The sequence below is a fragment of the Medicago truncatula genome, chromosome 6 (genome assembly GCF_003473485.1).
Source record: "Medicago truncatula cultivar Jemalong A17 chromosome 6, MtrunA17r5.0-ANR, whole genome shotgun sequence".
In the NCBI taxonomy this organism is placed as follows: Eukaryota; Viridiplantae; Streptophyta; class Magnoliopsida; order Fabales; family Fabaceae; genus Medicago; species Medicago truncatula.
Window position 1 is genome coordinate 20,910,633 of NC_053047.1, and position 22,855 is coordinate 20,933,487.

Genomic DNA, 22,855 nt, shown 5'->3' on the forward strand with positions numbered 1-22,855 from the left:
AAAGATGAAATATGATTAAATTTTTTTCATTATAAGTTATAAGAATTTTCCTTTGCTATCAAAAGAAACTTACCGATATGAGCTAAAAATAAGATAGACATATCATTAATTGTTTTCATCAGTTGTCTCTTAACACTTTGCACAATACATATGACATTAAACGAATATAAGGATGACATAGAAAAAAGGCAAGAGGTATCGAAATGGGTCTAACTACATTTTCCCCATAGGGCGTGACTGTCAATTACACATAAACTAAAAGATATCATGTATACATGAAGAAACTCGATTTAACTCCTCTAAAGTGACATCTTGCTAAAATTCTTGACGGCAGCCCCTGGTTGTTAGATAACAACATGGTAATTTTGAAGAAAGTTGCGGTTGGAGAGAACCCCTTGATGATGCCAATGAACACCACGGAGATCTGGGCTCAAGTTCATCAGTTACCTTTCGGCTTTATGGATGCTAAAGTTGGTGCATTAGTCCGAAGTCATATCGGAAGGATGGTCAGGTATGACGAGGAAAACAGTATGGTCCGTGGAGGAGATTCATGCGAGTTTGAGTTGAAATTGCCTTGGAGGAGCCGTTGCAGCAAAGTCTCGTGATTGAACGGGAAGAAGGTGAGGATATCAAACTTGTTCTTAAATGTGAGAAATTAGGCAAATTCTGTTTTGTCTGTGGTGCTATAGGCCATACGGAGAATTTTTGCACCGACAAATTTGAAACCAGCTCTGCCAGTAGTGAGAGAAAATGGGGGCTTACCTCCGTGCTGAAAATTCTTCTTCTCGTGGTGGTAGCAAGGTGACGAGTAGATGGATAGTTGACGGCCGGAGCAAGAATTCCAGTGGTCGGAATGACGAAGGTACATCCATTAATGGCATTAAAAGCAGCCATTTAACGGCAATTGATGGTAATTCAAGTCATAAACTTTATTGTCGCATTAAAGTTGGCATTGATGTGCAATCAAGAGCTTTAAAATTTTTCAAATTCATGGAATGTCAACGCTCGGATGGAACGGGGCTGGTAAGTTGGTGGACAGAAATTGATCCAACAGAGGAGATTAATTGTGGGTTCAAGAAAGAAGAGGTCACAACAAAGAAGAAGATTTTTGCTCCGAACCTCACAAAATCGGATCAAATAAACCAAGCATTAGCAGAAGGAATGACGGAGAAGGACGAATTTCTGTATGAAAATGGGGGAGGTGCAAAAGCGCTTTGGAAGCTGATAGATTTGGAGGCCCAACAAAAAAATGCAAGCCCACAAAATTCTATGGTGGGAGACAATCAGAAGGGCCCACGTGGGGCCAAAGGAAAGGAAGAAGAGGAAGGTGTGCTCAGCAGGGTCCCACAAAGGGACAGCCGCCAGACAACACACGCAAAACAAGGTCAGCTTGTCTTGTGTGATAACACTCAACAGCAGGTGGTCCCACAAGGACAGAAATCAGCACAACAATCATTAAGCATTCATTACAAAATGATTGGCACGGATTACATGAGACTTTTTACTAAGGAATTTGCACCAATGCCAACCAATGTCGCTTTTAGTAATAATAATTGTGTCATACAGGTACAGAAGGTGGACCAGCTTCAAACTTTGATGAGTAAAGGCAATAATGACCAATCATCAGCTTTGTCCCCTATCTTTACTACTAATGATTACCGTGCAACTTTTTCCACAAAGGACAAAACCTCTCAGCCAAGCCGGTTAGAAAGGACAAACCTGCAGCAGCTGTACAAACTCATGGGAAGCAGCACAAGCCTCCTCTGTTGTGCAACCCAGTGCAGCCTGGCTCTTTCTTGGCTAGTGCACGTGGGGCCAGCAGAGCTAGTGGACATGAAGAAGAAAATGGGCCCGAAAAAAGGTCCGTAACAGATTTTGCTAAGGAAGGTGAACAACGAAAGGAGGGGCAGAAAGCAGTGGCTGTTTTTAACAATCCAGTTTTTGAAAAAATAACGAATCGGCGGGACCTGATCACCAGGCCTACCGGGACCAATGAGTATTGTAGCATGGAATTGCCGAGGCCTGGGAAACCTGCGTGTAATTCATAAAATCAAATTCCTTGTTCGATATTATAAACCGGATATCCTTTTCCTTACTGAGACTATTGTTGAAGTTAATAAAATCGAGGAATTTCGTTATTTGTTGGGCTATGATTCTTGCTTTGCTCATGATAGTGTTAGTAGAGGAGGGGGTGTTGCTTTATTTTGGCGTAATACAATAAATTGTAGTATAGTCAATTATTCTTCGAATCACATTAGTGCTAAAATTGAAGAAAGTAATGGGAATTGAATTTTTACTGGCTTTTATGGTTACCCGGAAGTTAGTAGAAGAAGAGGCTCTTGGAATTTTCTTCGTCGTCTTGCTAGCAGTATTAATTTACCGTGTTGCCTAATTGGGGATTTTAATGATATTCTTCATGCCGACGAGAAAAAGGGAAGAGTCACTAGACCTAATTGGCTCATCAGAGGTTTTAGGCAAGCTGTTCAAGATGCGAATCTAGTAGATGTTCATATGGAAGGTTATCCGTTCACCTGGTTCAAAAGTTTGGGTACTCCTCATGTTGTAGAAGAAAAGTTGGATAGGGCTTTAACAAATAATTCTTGGATGCAGTTGTTTCCCAATACTAAACTGGAAAATCTGGTTGCTCCATCTTCTGATCACTTCCCAATTGTATTGGATAGAATACCGGTGGTAAGATCTTACAGAGTTAAAAGGTCTTTCAAATTTGAAAATGCTTGGAGAATAGAAGACGGTCTTAATGAGGTGGTCCATAATAGTTGGCTCGGGAGTGCGGGAAATAGTGTCATAAATAAATTATCCACATGTGCAGAAGATTTGATGCATTGGAACAAAACTCATTGCAACAAGCTCCAAAAAGACATTGAAGAATGTCGACATCAGCTTAGTAGAAGTCGTGGTGTTAATGGTATTCAGGATGAGGTTCAGTTCGACAACTTAAGGAAAAAACTAAACCACCTACTTGTTCAGGAGGATATGTACTGGAAACAGAGAGGCAAGACACACTGGCTTCGTGATGGAGATCTGAATACAATGTTTTTTCATACTGCAGCTACTTCGAGAAAGAAAGTTAACAAATTACTTTCTCTTGCAACTGACGAAGGAATCCGTGTTACAGAGGATGCAGGAATGTGATCTATTGCGAAGAATTATTTTGAAGAACTGTTTGAGGGTCAAGAAAGTGTTTGTTCCCCAGTGGTTAACTTGTTGGATCCAGTCTTAGATAATGAAGACAATGACCAGCTAACAACCCCATTTTGTATAAAAGAGTTTAAAGAAGCAATGTTTTCCATGCAACCTGACAAATGCCCGGGACCTGATGGATTCAACCCTGGTTTCTACCAACACTTTTGGTCGGTATGCAGTGATGATATCTATAATAAGTGTTGTCAATGGTTTAATGAAGGGAAATTCTCTCCTTCTTTGAAGTCCAGAAATATAACTCTAATCCCTAAAGGTACTGATAAAAAAACTATGAAAGATTGGAGACCTATAGCTTTATGCAATGTTCTATATAAGTTGTTGACTAAAGTCCTTGCAAATCATCTGAAGAAAGTTCTACACAAGTGTATTGCCGATTCACAATTAGCCTTCGTACCTGGAAGATCCATTCTGGATAACGCTTTAGTAGCTATTGAAGTGGTCCATTATATGAAGACAAAGACAAAAGGAAATGACAAGAGTGTTGCATTGAAGCTAGATATCAGTAAAGCCTATGATAGAATTGACTGGTCCTATCTCAAGGATGTTATGCACAAGATGGGATTATCTGATAAGTGGATTTAATGGCTTATGATGTGTGTAGAAACAGTTGATTATTCAGTTATTGTGAATAAAGAAATGGTGGGACCTATTATTCTAGGACGTGGTCTCAGGCAAGGTGATCCGTTATCTCCTTACTTATTTATTATGTGTGCCGAAGGTCTTTCTGCGTTGATCAGAGATGATGAAAACAGAGAAGATCTCCAAGGTGTACGTATTTGTCGTACTGCACCTAGGGTATCCCATTTACTCTTTGCTGATGATTGCTTCTTCCAAAATGCTAAAGTTGGACACTATTCCTATTATTAATGAGCCATGGATTGGGGAAGGGTCTACTATTCCTCCTATTGGACCTGACATGTTGGCTCTTCAATCTTACTCAGTTGGACACTTAATGGATCAAAATGCTAAAGTTTGGAATGAACAATTGATTCGACAGTTATTTGTAACAGAAACAACCAATAATATCTCTAACACCCCTTTACACCTACAAGTCCACACACATAAGTTGATTTGGAAAGCGAAGAAGAATGGATGTTATTCTGTAAAAAGTGCTTATCGCATGTGTATTGAAGAAATAATTAATAATGATCATCTGCGAAAGCCTGGTTATTGGAGTGGTATATGGAGACTCAAAGTACCTGTAACACCCCGTTTTCCCAATATACAAATTTCTTAAACAATTATCAGAGTAAAACCATAAACGGGATATCACATAGAAACGTAATCCAAAGACAGTTAAGTAATAATTTAACCTTCACAAAATATCTTTAACATAGCAGCGGAAAATCATAAACATATATCAAAAACGTTTTGGCACGCAGGCCCAACAAGTATCTCAAAAGAGTTTATCAAAGCATAATTTATCATGGCAGTTCACGTAAAAGAATGAAGCATGTTATAGTATTAACCCCATCCCGTTACGTATCAGAGCGACCTAGACGACACAGTGAGGCAAGGCCACTCACAGAAGCAACTGCACACTAAGCACGATCACCTGCAAGTTACCCATACGAAGGGCAACATTTTCAAGCAGAAGGGGTGAGATTTCATAATAAAATAACATTAATCAATGTAATTGCGAATCATAAATTAACATTATAATCATTTCTTTATTAACTTTGCATAAATGCTAAACAGTTATCACGTAATCATATATCCAATCATTATAAACAACATAACATAATCAATGAACACTTATCACGTAATCACATATCCATTCATCATCAACAAGGCATCTTAATCATGACAATGTGACAATGCTCCTAGACTCCTTATATGCATGTGGTACCAATCGTCATCATAAGTATTAATATACTTTAATCGTGCGGAGGACAAAGCTCCTATAAAACGTGTGGAGGACAAAGCTCCTAATTTTCGTGGTGAGGACAAAGCTCAATGATATGCTATGCATGGACACATATGAACAAAACAACGTAATCGACTTATCAACATGCATCCAATAATTTGGAGCTAAACTTCATCATATACTTATGCACTTAGTTAAACAACGGAAGCAGCATAAACAAGTCACATATCAAGATGATATCATTATATCAATAGCACATAAATTGCATTATTATCACATCTTCTCATTTTGCATGAATATACAATACAATAGTTCTTATCCAATTAATATTATTATAACTTAAACAACTCTACAGTCTGCATTAAACAACATCACTAGGTCTCATTACCAGTTAGGGGTTCACTCTTGATCAACAAGTGCGACACAGATCGCACAAACACATAATCAAGTTCATCTTGGTTGTACTCGCGAGGCGAGAGCTCTTACTCGCCATGGCGAGTACCACTCAACTCCCAAACTAAGGTCGTTCTGGGTTCCCTCTGATCCTACATTCATTCCTAATCAATACTAGGTATGTTCAGGTACTCAAGGGTATACAAGGTTCAACTAAAAAGGTCGAAACACGAAACATGACATGCTCTCTGCCTGAGCTCGCGAGGCGAGAAAGGGTTGCTCGCCATGGCGAGTTGGACCAAACAACTCGCGAGGCGAAGGAAAGGGGCTCGCGTGGCGAGCGATGAAGTTCATCACTCGCGAGGCGAGGATCATCACTCGCCGTGGCGAGCGATGAACAGAAGCACGGGCAGACTAGGGTTTTTCTCAAAAATCCATCACACAACATGGTTCAAAGCCTAATTTTGATTCCAGAATTCATCCTAAACATATTCTAAGGTTAAAGGACGGTTTCTACATCAATCTAAACAAGTTTTACCTTTTGATCATCAATTTTTAGGGTTTTAACCTAATTCCAAAACTTTTCTAAATCAATCCTAACTTTGTCAGTTAATCATCAGAATTACAACAATCAATGCTATTGAATTACTAGTCTCACCCTTACCTTGAATGAAGAAAATCGCAGCACTCTACCTTGATTCCTCTAGACTTGGCTTTTCTCCCTTCTTCCAAAAGTTTTCACGTACAATGAGTTTCTAAAATATTAGGTCTTCTCCTATTTATATCTTTTTCTAATTACTTATCTTATCTCACTTTCTCCCCCAAAACTATCTAAAATATCAAAACAGCCCTCAACTAAATATTTTATATTATTTTCAAATCTTTATTTTATTTAACAATAAAATAATTCCCATATCATAATCAAATCCTTCAATACTCATAACTTAACACGTCATCGATCAAATCATCAAAATCACCACAAATCATCAAAACATATCAAAATCATGTATATATTATATAATTATAATATAATTGCATGAACTCGATTAAATAACGATTAAACGAAAGTGGGCGTTACAACTCTCCCCCACTTAAAAGATTTTCGTCCTCGAAAATTTACCTTAAGTAAACAACTCTGGATAAGACTCCAGCATCTTACTCTCAAGCTCCCACGTCAAGCTTTCACCAGTCGCTCCCGTCCAAACGACTCTCACGAGAGGTATCTCCTTGCCTCTCAACGTCTTCACTTTACGATCATCAATCCTTACCGGTAAAGTCTCTACCGTAAGGTTGTCTCTAACTTGCACATCGTCACTTTGGATTACATGAGATGGATCCGGAACATACTTTCGAAGTTGCGACACATGGAAAACATTGTGCAAATTCGAAAGGTGCGGCGGTAAACCCACTCGGTAAGCCACCGTTCCAACTCTTTCCAATATCTGATACGGACCAATGAACTTCGGGGTCAACTTCTTTGACTTCAAAGCACGTCCTACACCAGTCATAGGAGTGACTCTCAAAAACACGTGGTCTCCTTCCTGAAATTCAAGATCTTTTCTACGCTTATCATGATAACTCTTTTGTCGACTCTGCGACGCCTTCATTTTCTCTTGGATCATCTGAACTTTCTCAGTAGTTTGCTGAACAATCTCTGGTCCTAAGACCACTCTTTCTCCTGATTCAAACCAACACAACGGAGTTCTGCATCTCCGACCATACAAAGCCTCGAACGGTGCCATTCCAATACTAGAATGATAACTATTATTATAAGTGAACTCGATCAACGGAAGATGACTATCCCAAGTTCCTCCTTGCTCAAGAACACAAATTCTCAACAAATCCTCTAGCGACTGAATTGTCCTCTCCGACTGACCATCTGTCTGTGGATGATACGCCGAACTCAATCTCAACTTCGAACCCAAGGCCTCTTGCAAACTTTTCCAAAATCTAGAAGTAAATCTTGGATCTCTATCTGATACAATGCTCGAAGGAACACCATGCAACTTCACAATCTCCTTGATATAAATCTCTGCCAACTGGGCAACAGGGAAACTAATATTAATAGGTAGAAAATGAGCTGACTTTGTCAACCTATCAACAATAACCCAAATTGCGTCGTTCCCTCTAGGAGTATTTGGCAAACTCGTCACAAAATCCATCGATATACTATCCCATTTCCATTCTGGCACATCTAAAGGTACCATCATTCCAGCAGGTTTCTGATGCTCAACTTTCGACTTCTGACAAACTAAACAGGAATACACAAACTGTGCCACATCTCGTTTCAAACCAGACCACCAGAAAATCTTCTTTAAATCATGATACATCTTCGTAGCTCCCGGATGAATACTCAAGCTACTTCTATGACTCTCTTCAAGAATCATCTTCTTAATCTCTTCATTGTCTGGGATACAAATTCTTCCTCGGAATCTCAACACACCTTGATCATCGATTTTAAAATCACTGTCTTCAGTCTGATCTCTAGCAATCAACAAGTCCACAAACTTTACATCAACTTTCTGTGCTTCCTTGATACTTTTCAGAAATTCACTATCAATCTTCAGCATACCCAGTTTCACACTCTGAGGTGACCATTCGCAAACCAAACTCATATCTCTAAACTGTTCAAGCAATTCGAACTCTCTGACCATCATGGCGGACATATGCAATGTCTTCCTACTCAAGGCATCTGCAACAACATTAGCTTTACCTGGATGATAATTCAACCCAAAGTCATAATCTTTCAACAATTCGAGCCATCTTCGCTGTCTCATATTCAATTCCTTCTGATCGAACAAATACTTCAAACTCTTGTGATCACTAAACACCTCAAACCTCGAACCATACAAATAATGTCTCCATATCTTCAATACAAAGACTACAGCCGCCAACTCGAGATCATGCGTAGGATAATTCTTCTCATGAACTCTCAACTGTCTTGAAGCATAAGCTACCACTTTACCTTCTTGCATAAGTACACCTCCTAAACCCAACTTGGACGCATCACAATAAACCACAAAAGGTTCATCTGACTTCGGCAAAATTAACACTGGAGCAGTTGTCAAACGCTTCTTCAATTCACCGAAACTTTTCTCACAATGGACGTCCCACACAAAAGTTTTACCTTTACAAGTCAACTGTGTTAGCGGAAGAGCTAACTTAGAAAACCCTTCAATAAACCTTCTATAGTAACCAGCTAAACCCAAGAAACTTCTAATTTCAGTAACTGACTTAGGAGTCTCCCACTGTGATACCGCTTCAACTTTAGACGGATCCACTGCAATTCCATCACCAGAAATAACATGGCCTAGAAAACTCACTTCTTTCAACCAGAATTCACACTTAGACAATTTGGCATAAAGTTTCTTCTCTTTCAACACTTGCAAAACAATCTTCAGATGCTCGGCATGTTCTTCTTCAGTCTTGGAGTAAATCAAAATATCGTCGATGAACACAACTACGAACCGATCCAAAAATGCATGGAAGATGCGATTCATATACTCCATAAACACTCCAGGTGCATTGGTAACTCCAAAAGGCATAACTTTATATTCATAGTGACCATAACGCGTTCTGAAAGCTGTCTTCTGCATATCCTCATCCTTTACTTTAATCTGGTGATAACCTGACCTCAAATCAATCTTGTTGAAAACTCGTGCACCCACTAGCTGATCCATCAAATCATCAATTCTCGGAAGTGGATACAAATTCTTGATAGTTACCTTGTTCAACTGTCGATAATCAATACACAACCGCATACTACCATCTTTCTTCTTTACTAGCAAAACCGGCGCTCCCCAAGGTGAAACACTTGGTCTAACAAACTTCTTCTCAAGCAAGTCTTCTAACTGTTTCTTCAACTCAGATAACTCAGAAGCAGACATACGATAAGGTGCCATCGAGACCGGCTTCGTTCCAGGAACAAGATCAATAGAAAACTCAACTTCTCTCTCTGGAGGCACATCAGGAATCTCATCTGGAAAAACTTCAGGAAATTCACACACCACCAGTAACCTGTCAATCACTGCTTGATTCTCAATAGATATAGTAGCCATTAGCGAAAACATCAAGATACCGTCGCGTTCCAGTTGCTTCAGCTGCTTAGTAGATAAAAACTCTGCACCACTTTCCTCTTCGACGGAAGAGAAATGTACTGACTTGCTAAAACAATTAATAAGAACGTGGTTGTACTCTAACCAGTTCATACCCAAAATCACATCCATACCACTCAAAGGTAGACAAACTAAATCCATTTCAAAATCACGACCAAACATAGACAAAGGACATTTCAAACATACGAGAGAAGTAGTCACCGAACCCTTAGCCGGAGTTTCGACAACCATCTCTCCATTCATATCAGACAAATCAAGACCCAAAGCAGAAACACAATCGAAAGCAATAAAACAATGCGTAGCACCAGTATCAATAATAGCAACTAAAGGAGTATTATTAATATAGCAAGTACCTCTGATCAAACGATCCTCGTTCTCTGTCTGAGTCCCAGTCAAAGCAAAGACCCTACCAGTAGTCGGCGCCCTCTTAGGCTGAGTACAGTGTGAACTAATGTGACCCTCTCCATTGCAATTAAAGCACACAATGTCTGTACGATTGCAATCAGCTACAACATGACCTTTCTTGCCACACCGAACACACTTCTTGATTTCCTCAGGGCAGACGTTGCTCTTGTGGCCCTTCTCACCACAATTGAAACACACAATCTCTGCAGCATCCTTCTTCTTAGGCCGCCTAACATCGACCATCTTCTGTTTCCCTTTATCAGCAGGGGCACTGTACGGCTTAGGACGACTCTGCTGTCCCTTGCCCTTCCTTTCATTCACTACCTTATAGTGAGCCTTCGTATCCTCTTCATAGATCCTGCAGCTATTAACCAAATCCTGAAAAACTCTCAGCTGTTGGTATCCAATCGCCCTCTTGATGTCGGGCCTCAAACCGTTCTCGAACTTGATGCATCTCGAGAACTCAGCATTCTCTGCAGTATAGTGCGGATAGAACTTAGACAGCTCCACGAACTTGGCAGCATACTCTATCACGGACATGTTTCCTTGCTTCAATTCAAGGAACTCGATCTCCTTCTTCCCGCGAACATCTTCCGGAAAGTATCTTCTCAGGAACTCTCTCCTGAAAACAGCCCAAGTCACAACAGCTCCCTCCTGCCCAAGGGTAGGCAGAAGAGCAACCCACCAGTCATCAGCTTCCTCGGCCAGCTGATGAGTACCAAACCGCACTTTCTGATCCTCCGTGCACTGCATAACCCGGAAAATCCTCTCAATCTCCTTAAGCCACGTCTGGGCTCCATCAGGGTCATAACGTCCTTTGAAAGTCGGAGGGTTCTTCTTCATGAACGTCTCCAACATCCTAGCTTCAGCATTCGCACCAGCATTCACGTTAGGTTGTTGTCCCACAGCTTGGGCAACAGCTTGTAGAGCAGCAGCTAACGCAGCATCATTCCTTCCAGCCATTTCTGATATTCTACAAAAGTAGCAACAACAACATAAGATAGTAATATAAATATTACTAAGACTCGACACGACTCTCTAATTGACCGGACGGACCGACCTGCTCTAATACCAATTGTAACACCCCGTTTTCCCAATATACAAATTTCTTAAACAATTATCAGAGTAAAACCATAAACGGGATATCACATAGAAACGTAATCCAAAGACAGTTAAGTAATAATTTAACCTTCACAAAATATCTTTAACATAGCAGCGGAAAATCATAAACATATATCAAAAACGTTTTGGCACGCAGGCCCAACAAGTATCTCAAAAGAGTTTATCAAAGCATAATTTATCATGGCAGTTCACGTAAAAGAATGAAGCATGTTATAGTATTAACCCCATCCCGTTACGTATCAGAGCGACCTAGACGACACAGTGAGGCAAGGCCACTCACAGAAGCAACTGCACACTAAGCACGATCACCTGCAAGTTACCCATACGAAGGGCAACATTTTCAAGCAGAAGGGGTGAGATTTCATAATAAAATAACATTAATCAATGTAATTGCGAATCATAAATTAACATTATAATCATTTCTTTATTAACTTTGCATAAATGCTAAACAGTTATCACGTAATCATATATCCAATCATTATAAACAACATAACATAATCAATGAACACTTATCACGTAATCACATATCCATTCATCATCAACAAGGCATCTTAATCATGACAATGTGACAATGCTCCTAGACTCCTTATATGCATGTGGTACCAATCGTCATCATAAGTATTAATATACTTTAATCGTGCGGAGGACAAAGCTCCTATAAAACGTGCGGAGGACAAAGCTCCTAATTTTCGTGGTGAGGACAAAGCTCAATGATATGCTATGCATGGACACATATGAACAAAACAACGTAATCGACTTATCAACATGCATCCAATAATTTGGAGCTAAACTTCATCATATACTTATGCACTTAGTTAAACAACGGAAGCAGCATAAACAAGTCACATATCAAGATGACATCATTATATCAATAGCACATAAATTGCATTATTATCACATCTTCTCATTTTGCATGAATATACAATACAATAGTTCTTATCCAATTAATATTATTATAACTTAAACAACTCTACAGTCTGCATTAAACAACATCACTAGGTCTCATTACCAGTTAGGGGTTCACTCTTGATCAACAAGTGCGACACAGATCGCACAAACACATAATCAAGTTCATCTTGGTTGTACTCGCGAGGCGAGAGCTCTTACTCGCCATGGCGAGTACCACTCAACTCCCAAACTAAGGTCGTTCTGGGTTCCCTCTGATCCTACATTCACTCCTAATCAATACTAGGTATGTTCAGGTACTCAAGGGTATACAAGGTTCAACTAAAAAGGTCGAAACACGAAACATGACATGCTCTCTGCCTGAGCTCGCGAGGCGAGAAAGGGTTGCTCGCCATGGCGAGTTGGACCAAACAACTCGCGAGGCGAAGGAAAGGGGCTCGCGTGGCGAGCGATGAAGTTCATCACTCGCGAGGCGAGGATCATCCCTCGCCGTGGCGAGCGATGAACAGAAGCACGGGCAGACTAGGGTTTTTCTCAAAAATCCATCACACAACATGGTTCAAAGCCTAATTTTGATTCCAGAATTCATCCTAAACATATTCTAAGGTTAAAGGACGGTTTCTACATCAATCTAAACAAGTTTTACCGTTTGATCATCAATTTTTAGGGTTTTAACCTAATTCCAAAACTTTTCTAAATCAATCCTAACTTTGTCAATTAATCATCAGAATTACAACAATCAATGCTATTGAATTACTAGTCTCACCCTTACCTTGAATGAAGAAAATCGCAGCACTCTACCTTGATTCCTCTAGACTTGGCTTTTCTCCCTTCTTCCAAAAGTTTTCACGTACAATGAGTTTCTAAAATATTAGGTCTTCTCCTATTTATATCTTTTTCTAATTACTTATCTTATCTCACTTTCTCCCCCAAAACTATCTAAAATATCAAAACAGCCCTCAACTAAATATTTTATATTATTTTCAAATCTTTATTTTATTTAACAATAAAATAATTCTCATATCATAATCAAATCCTTCAATACTCATAACTTAACACGTCATCGATCAAATCATCAAAATCACCACAAATCATCAAAACATATCAAAATCATGTATATATTATATAATTATAATATAATTGCCTGAACTCGATTAAATAACGATTAAACGAAAGTGGGCGTTACAACTCTCCCCCACTTAAAAGATTTTTGTCCTCGAAAATTTACCTTAAGTAAACAACTCTGGATAAGACTCCAGCATCTTACTCTCAAGCTCCCACGTCAAGCTTTCACCAGTCGCTCCCGTCCAAACGACTCTCACGAGAGGTATCTCCTTGCCTCTCAACGTCTTCACTTTACGATCATCAATCCTTACCGGTAAAGTCTCTACCGTAAGGTTGTCTCTAACTTGCACATCGTCACTTTGGATTACATGAGATGGATCCGAAACATACTTTCGAAGTTGCGACACATGGAAAACATTGTGCAAATTCGAAAGGTGCGGCGGTAAACCCACTCGGTAAGCCACCGTTCCAACTCTTTCCAATATCTGATACGGACCAATGAACTTCGGGGTCAACTTCTTTGACTTCAAAGCACGTCCTACACCAGTCATAGGAGTGACTCTCAAAAACACGTGGTCTCCTTCCTGAAATTCAAGATCTTTTCTACGCTTATCATGATAACTCTTTTGTCGACTCTGCGACGCCTTCATTTTCTCTTGGATCATCTGAACTTTCTCAGTAGTTTGCTGAACAATCTCTGGTCCTAAGACCACTCTTTCTTCTGATTCAAACCAACACAACGGAGTTCTGCATCTCCGACCATACAAAGCCTCGAACGGTGCCATTCCAATACTAGAATGATAACTATTATTATAAGTGAACTCGATCAACGGAAGATGACTATCCCAAGTTCCTCCTTGCTCAAGAACACAAATTCTCAACAAATCCTCTAGCGACTGAATTGTCCTCTCCGACTGACCATCTGTCTGTGGATGATACGCCGAACTCAATCTCAACTTCGAACCCAAGGCCTCTTGCAAACTTTTCCAAAATCTAGAAGTAAATCTTGAATCTCTATCTGATACAATGCTCGAAGGAACACCATGCAACTTCACAATCTCCTTGATATAAATCTCTGCCAACTGGGCAACAGGGAAACTAATATTAATAGGTAGAAAATGAGCTGACTTTGTCAACCTATCAACAATAACCCAAATTGCGTCGTTCCCTCTAGGAGTATTTGGCAAACTCGTCACAAAATCCATCGATATACTATCCCATTTCCATTCTGGCACATCTAAAGGTACCATCATTCCAGCAGGTTTCTGATGCTCAACTTTCGACTTCTGACAAACTAAACAGGAATACACAAACTGTGCCACATCTCGTTTCAAACCAGACCACCAGAAAATCTTCTTTAAATCATGATACATCTTCGTAGCTCCCGGATGAATACTCAAGCTACTTCTATGACTCTCTTCAAGAATCATCTTCTTAATCTCTTCATTGTCTGGGATACAAATTCTTCCTCGGAATCTCAACACACCTTGATCATCGATTTTAAAATCACTGTCTTCAGTCTGATCTCTAGCAATCAACAAGTCCACAAACTTTACATCAACTTTCTGTGCTTCCTTGATACTTTTCAGAAATTCACTATCAATCTTCAGCATACCCAGTTTCACACTCTGAGGTGACCATTCGCAAACCAAACTCATATCTCTAAACTGTTCAAGCAATTCGAACTCTCTGACCATCATGGCGGACATATGCAATGTCTTCCTACTCAAGGCATCTGCAACAACATTAGCTTTACCTGGATGATAATTCAACCCAAAGTCATAATCTTTCAACAATTCGAGCCATCTTCGCTGTCTCATATTCAATTCCTTCTGATCGAACAAATACTTCAAACTCTTGTGATCACTAAACACCTCAAACCTCGAACCATACAAATAATGTCTCCATATCTTCAATACAAAGACTACAGCCGCCAACTCGAGATCATGCGTAGGATAATTCTTCTCATGAACTCTCAACTGTCTTGAAGCATAAGCTACCACTTTACCTTCTTGCATAAGTACACCTCCTAAACCCAACTTGGACGCATCACAATAAACCACAAAAGGTTCATCTGACTTCGGCAAAATTAACACTGGAGCAGTTGTCAAACGCTTCTTCAATTCACCGAAACTTTTCTCACAATGGACGTCCCACACAAAAGTTTTACCTTTACAAGTCAACTGTGTTAGCGGAAGAGCTAACTTAGAAAACCCTTCAATAAACCTTCTATAGTAACCAGCTAAACCCAAGAAACTTCTAATTTCAGTAACTGACTTAGGAGTCTCCCACTGTGATACCGCTTCAACTTTAGACGGATCCACTGCAATTCCATCACCAGAAATAACATGGCCTAGAAAACTCACTTCTTTCAACCAGAATTCACACTTAGACAATTTGGCATAAAGTTTCTTCTCTTTCAACACTTGCAAAACAATCTTCAGATGCTCGGCATGTTCTTCTTCAGTCTTGGAGTAAATCAAAATATCGTCGATGAACACAACTACGAACCGATCCAAAAATGCATGGAAGATGCGATTCATATACTCCATAAACACTCCAGGTGCATTGGTAACTCCAAAAGGCATAACTTTATATTCATAGTGACCATAACGCGTTCTGAAAGCTGTCTTCTGCATATCCTCATCCTTTACTTTAATCTGGTGATAACCTGACCTCAAATCAATCTTGTTGAAAACTCGTGCACCCACTAGCTGATCCATCAAATCATCAATTCTCGGAAGTGGATACAAATTCTTGATAGTTACCTTGTTCAACTGTCGATAATCAATACACAACCGCATACTACCATCTTTCTTCTTTACTAGCAAAACCGGCGCTCCCCAAGGTGAAACACTTGGTCTAACAAACTTCTTCTCAAGCAAGTCTTCTAACTGTTTCTTCAACTCAGATAACTCAGAAGCAGACATACGATAAGGTGCCATCGAGACCGGCTTCGTTCCAGGAACAAGATCAATAGAAAACTCAACTTCTCTCTCTGGAGGCACATCAGGAATCTCATCTGGAAAAACTTCAGGAAATTCACACACCACCAGTAACCTGTCAATCACTGCTTGATTCTCAATAGATATAGTAGCCATTAGCGAAAACATCAAGATACCGTCGCGTTCCAGTTGCTTCAGCTGCTTAGTAGATAAAAACTCTGCACCACTTTCCTCTTCGACGGAAGAGAAATGTACTGACTTGCTAAAACAATTAATAAGAACGTGGTTGTACTCTAACCAGTTCATACCCAAAATCACATCCATACCACTCAAAGGTAGACAAACTAAATCCATTTCAAAATCACGACCAAACATAGACAAAGGACATTTCAAACATACGAGAGAAGTAGTCACCGAACCCTTAGCCGGAGTTTCGACAACCATCTCTCCATTCATATCAGACAAATCAAGACCCAAAGCAGAAACACAATCGAAAGCAATAAAACAATGCGTAGCACCAGTATCAATAATAGCAACTAAAGGAGTATTATTAATATAGCAAGTACCTCTGATCAAACGATCCTCATTCTCTGTCTGAGTCCCAGTCAAAGCAAAGACCCTACCAGTAGTCGGCGCCCTCTTAGGCTGAGTACAGTGTGAACTAATGTGACCCTCTCCATTGCAATTAAAGCACACAATGTCTGTACGATTGCAATCAGCTACAACATGACCTTTCTTGCCACACCGAACACACTTCTTGATTTCCTCAGGGCAGACGTTGCTCTTGTGGCCCTTCTCACCACAATTGAAACACACAATCTCTGCAGCATCCTTCTTCTTAGGCCGCCTAACATCGACCATCTTCTGTTTCCCTTTATCAGCAGGGGCACTGTACGGCTTAGGACGACTCTGCTGTCCCTTGCCCTTCCTTTCATTCACTACCTTATAGTGAGCCTTCGTATCCTCTTCATAGATCCTGCAGCTATTAACCAAATCCTGAAAAACTCTCAGCTGTTGGTATCCAATCGCCCTCTTGATGTCGGGCCTCAAACCGTTCTCGAACTTGATACATCTCGAGAACTCAGCATTCTCTGCAGTATAGTGCGGATAGAACTTAGACAGCTCCACGAACTTGGCAGCATACTCTATCACGGACATGTTTCCTTGCTTCAATTCAAGGAACTCGATCTCCTTCTTCCCGCGAACATCTTCCGGAAAGTATCTTCTCAGGAACTCTCTCCTGAAAACAGCCCAAGTCACAACAGCTCCCTCCTGCCCAAGGGTAGGCAGAAGAGCAACCCACCAGTCATCAGCTTCCTCGGCCAGCTGATGAGTACCAAACCGCACTTTCTGATCCTCCGTGCACTGCATAACCCGGAAAATCCTCTCAATCTCCTTAAGCCACGTCTGGGCTCCATCAGGGTCATAACGTCCTTTGAAAGTCGGAGGGTTCTTCTTCATGAACGTCTCCAACATCCTAGCTTCAGCATTCGCACCAGCATTCACGTTAGGTTGTTGTCCCACAGCTTGGGCAACAACTTGTAGAGCAGCAGCTAACGCAGCATCATTCCTTCCAGCCATTTCTGATATTCTACAAAAGTAGCAACAACAACATAAGATAGTAATATAAATATTACTAAGACTCGACACGACTCTCTAATTGACCGGACGGACCGACCTGCTCTGATACCAATTGTAACACCCCGTTTTCCCAATATACAAATTTCTTAAACAATTATCAGAGTAAAACCATAAACGGGATATCACATAGAAACGTAATCCAAAGACAGTTAAGTAATAATTTAACCTTCACAAAATATCTTTAACATAGCAGCGGAAAATCATAAACATATATCAAAAACGTTTTGGCACGCAGGCCCAACAAGTATCTCAAAAGAGTTTATCAAAGCATAATTTATCATGGCAGTTCACGTAAAAGAATGAAGCATGTTATAGTATTAACCCCATCCCGTTACGTATCAGAGCGACCTAGACGACACAGTGAGGCAAGGCCACTCACAGAAGCAACTACACACTAAGCACGATCACCTGCAAGTTACCCATACGAAGGGCAACATTTTCAAGCAGAAGGGGTGAGATTTCATAATAAAATAACATTAATCAATGTAATTGCGAATCATAAATTAACATTATAATCATTTCTTTATTAACTCTGCATAAATGCTAAACAGTTATCACGTAATCATATATCCAATCATTATAAACAACATAACATAATCAATGAACACTTATCACGTAATCACATATCCATTCATCATCAACAAGGCATCTTAATCATGACAATGTGACAATGCTCCTAGACTCCTTATATGCATGTGGTACCAATCGTCATCATAAGTATTAATATACTTTAATCGTGCGGAGGACAAAGCTCCTATAAAACGTGCGGAGGACAAAGCTCCTAATTTTCGTGGTGAGGACAAAGCTCAATGATATGCTATGCATGGACACATATGAACAAAACAACGTAATCGACTTATCAACATGCATCCAATAATTTGGAGCTAAACTTCATCATATACTTATGCACTTAGTTAAACAACGGAAGCAGCATAAACAAGTCACATATCAAGATGATATCATTATATCAATAGCACATAAATTGCATTATTATCACATCTTCTCATTTTGCATGAATATACAATACAATAGTTCTTATCCAATTAATATTATTATAACTTAAACAACTCTACAGTCTGCATTAAACAACATCACTAGGTCTCATTACCAGTTAGGGGTTCACTCTTGATCAACAAGTGCGACACAGATCGCACAAACACATAATCAAGTTCATCTTGGTTGTACTCGCGAGGCGAGAGCTCTTACTCGCCATGGCGAGTACCACTCAACTCCCAAACTAAGGTCGTTCTGGGTTCCCTCTGATCCTACATTCATTCCTAATCAATACTAGGTATGTTCAGGTACTCAAGGGTATACAAGGTTCAACTAAAAAGGTCGAAACACGAAACATGACATGCTCTCTGCCTGAGCTCGCGAGGCGAGAAAGGGTTGCTCGCCATGGCGAGTTGGACCAAACAACTCGCGAGGCGAAGGAAAGGGGCTCGCGTGGCGAGCGATGAAGTTCATCACTCGCGAGGCGAGGATCATCACTCGCCGTGGCGAGCGATGAACAGAAGCACGGGCAGACTAGGGTTTTTCTCAAAAATCCATCACACAACATGGTTCAAAGCCTAATTTTGATTCCAGAATTCATCCTAAACATATTCTAAGGTTAAAGGACGGTTTCTACATCAATCTAAACAAGTTTTACCGTTTGATCATCAATTTTTAGGGTTTTAACCTAATTCCAAAACTTTTCTAAATCAATCCTAACTTTGTCAATTAATCATCAGAATTACAACAATCAATGCTATTGAATTACTAGTCTCACCCTTACCTTGAATGAAGAAAATCGCAGCACTCTACCTTGATTCCTCTAGACTTGGCTTTTCTCCCTTCTTCCAAAAGTTTTCACGTACAATGAGTTTCTAAAATATTAGGTCTTCTCCTATTTATATCTTTTTCTAATTACTTATCTTATCTCACTTTCTCCCCAAAAACTATCTAAAATATCAAAACAGCCCTCAACTAAATATTTTATATTATTTTCAAATCTTTATTTTATTTAACAATAAAATAATTCCCATATCATAATCAAATCCTTCAATACTCATAACTTAACACGTCATCGATCAAATCATCAAAATCACCACAAATCATCAAAACATATCAAAATCATGTATATATTATATAATTATAATATAATTGCCTGAACTCGATTAAATAACGATTAAACGAAAGTGGGCGTTACAGTACCACCTAAAGTTAAGAGTTTGGTCTAGAGGATTTGTAGGGATTGTTTCCCAACGAGGGTAAAGTTACGAAGCAGAGGCGTTAATTGCCCTTCAGATTGTGTTATGTGTGAAGATCCCCATGAAGACAGTTATCATATATTGTTTCACTGTAAGGCGACTATCGATGTTTGGAATGCGGCCAATGTTTGGCACCTGATATCTCCATCTTTGGACCAGTTTGACAATGCATCAGATATCATATTCCATTTGTTACGAATATTGTCTACAACCCAGATAGAGTGTTGGAATAAGCCCTAATAGCCAATCTATATTGATTGGGTTTGGCTTTGTATCATGATATTGATATAAATATATATTGTGAATATATATAATAACAAGGCATTTCTTTATTGATTTTGTTTTGTTTCAAAATAATAAAGTCCCTAGAATAGTTAGTCCGTTTAATGGAACATTAAGTATAACTTAATTGTGAGACCCCATTAAACATAAGGAAACTATTCTCAAAGTATCCGTAGTCAAGCTTTGTTGAGAAGTGGGATATCATTAAAGCATAGAGACTATTATGTAGGTAGACTGATGATCACATCTCACAGATCATGGATAAAGAGTTATCAAGTCTTCACATAGATATAAATATTAGGAGTAATATTTATATTGGATTGATCCGCCATGAGAATACTACATAGTAAAAGTTATGAAAAGTGTCATAAGATATTCTCATAGTGATAGTGGTGTATTCCACCCTTCGACCTGAAACCACTATGTACCCTAGATGTTGGAGTCGAGTGCTTTGTCACCATTCAAACGTTGTCCGTAACAGGATGACTATAAAGTTGGTTGATGGGTACTCCATGAATCATGCTGAGGGACATGAGTGACCTAGATGGAATTTGCCCCTCCTACATAACAGGAGAAATGTCTACGGGCCCAATATTGAACTAGACAAGGATGGCACGGTCTATGCCTTGTGTTCAATATAGACATGAGGGCAAAAGGGTAATTATACACATGATCATTATCACAGAAAGGTTTCGTCAGATCACATGACATTCTCGTCACTTGGGTAGCAGTGATGTGTTGCTAGATACCGCTCACTGTTTATAATATTAAATATGTGATTTAATATTATTGCCAACGTTACGGGAACCTATAGGGGTCACACACAAAGGACAGATAGATGAGAGAAATAAATAGGTAAGACTTATTTATAAAATAATAAGTGAGACTTATTATTAATTAAATAATTAAATATGATTTTATTATTTAATTTACGAAAAATAGAGAAACGCGGTCCACCGTAAGGTACGGTGTATTTAAGTGTTGTCTTGTTGTCCACACAAGTGATTCTATAAATAGAACCCTTGTGCTGAAGCATTACCAACTTTTTGTGAGTGCTTAACCTAATTCACAAAAGTTGTGAAACCCTAGCCGCCGCTCTCTAAACTTTGTTCTCTCTGAATCTTCGTTGGAATTGGCTAGCACCGGTCATCGGAGAAGTTCTGTTCGTGTGGACTGAGTAGAGGCATCGCTGCTTTGCTTTGCTCGTGATCAGAAATATTTCTTCTACAAAGGTTCTGCTCTTCAAGAGGTAAGTAAACACATGAATCTTAAAGTGTTTAAGTTTCTGTTTGATTTGTGATTAATGATTTAATCAAGATCCGTTTCAATGGGATTTCTTCCGTAAAGAGGATTAAAATTTTGAAAAACCCCTCTTAAAATCCCTTCAGTGGTATCAGAGCATCGGTTGTGGTTAAGTCATTGTATTCAAATCTATTGTGTTTGCCTGTTACACGCTTTCTCGATTTCGAATATGATTCATATGACATGGCATGATGTTTCAATTTTGTATATGTGATATACGTAGGCAAAAATTGTTGATCTAAGAATAATCTGTGTTTTATTTTATGCACGTTTTGGATTTGATTCAAATCTGTTACGAATAAAGAGCATATCCACGAGAAGCCATAAAAATTGTTTTTGTTCTTGGTGTGTACGAGTTTTGATTTTGATTGGTCTTAAAATTGAATCAAAGTGAAAAACGCTAATATTACTCAAAAGGAAAATTGATTCGTGTTTGTAACTTTTATGAAACATTCTATTTTATTTTAACTTTTGTCAAAGCGTTTTTCCGAGAATCAATTTTTGTTTTGTTATGTACTATGTGATAGTGCAATGAACAAACCTGCATCAAAAGGGGGACTATGTGATAGTGCTATCAAAATTGTTTTGAATCCCACAATTTTGATCAAATCGAAAATCACGATATGAAAGCCGGAATGTTTAAAGTCTACTGTTTTAATGAGCAAATGGATTCTATTGTAGGATCTTTACCTATTAAAGTTTATTATTTCAGACCTGAATCAATATTGTTTTATTTGGTCATATCTGAAAGGTTCAAGAATTAAAGTCAAAAATTGAATTTCTTTTGCTTCATATTAGCACACAATCTTTTAAATTTAATTAGGAAATTCAGTTTCCAATTAAGAATAAAATTGGTTTTATAATGGATATCATGTGCAGTTTTGGTAATTGATTTGAAAACGGTTTTCAATTGCCATGAATTGGTATTATAATTGTTATAATACCAAAGATGGATTTTATTTGTTTTTTTTTTTTTTTTTGGTCTTAGATGAAGTGGTAATCCACTGAAAATAAACTCACACACAACTGTGAGGTCCCGGGTTCGAACCCGGGTCATGACGTCCGGCCTTGCAATTTCGGCATTTGCCAGTTGAGCTAGGACTTCTAGACCCAAAGATGGATTTTAAATTGCCAATGAAAGTGCACAGGTTAATTTTGGATCAGCCATACCAAATTATTTTCAAAGTGATTAGATCGAAATGCCATTTGGAAATATCATTTTGTTAAGAAACATTTTCTTTATCGAAAATCCCCCACTTTGAAAGTTAGTTTCTTGGTTGCGGAAACCATGTACTAAAAATGCATGCATCGTGGATATACTAGTTAAAATTGTTTTAG

General features: G+C 39.1%; 1 pseudogene; it reads right to left on the minus strand.

Moving 5' to 3' along the window:
- LOC120575918 (uncharacterized) overlaps window positions 1-22,855 on the minus strand; it is a 45,575-nt pseudogene that overhangs the window by 592 nt on the left and 22,128 nt on the right.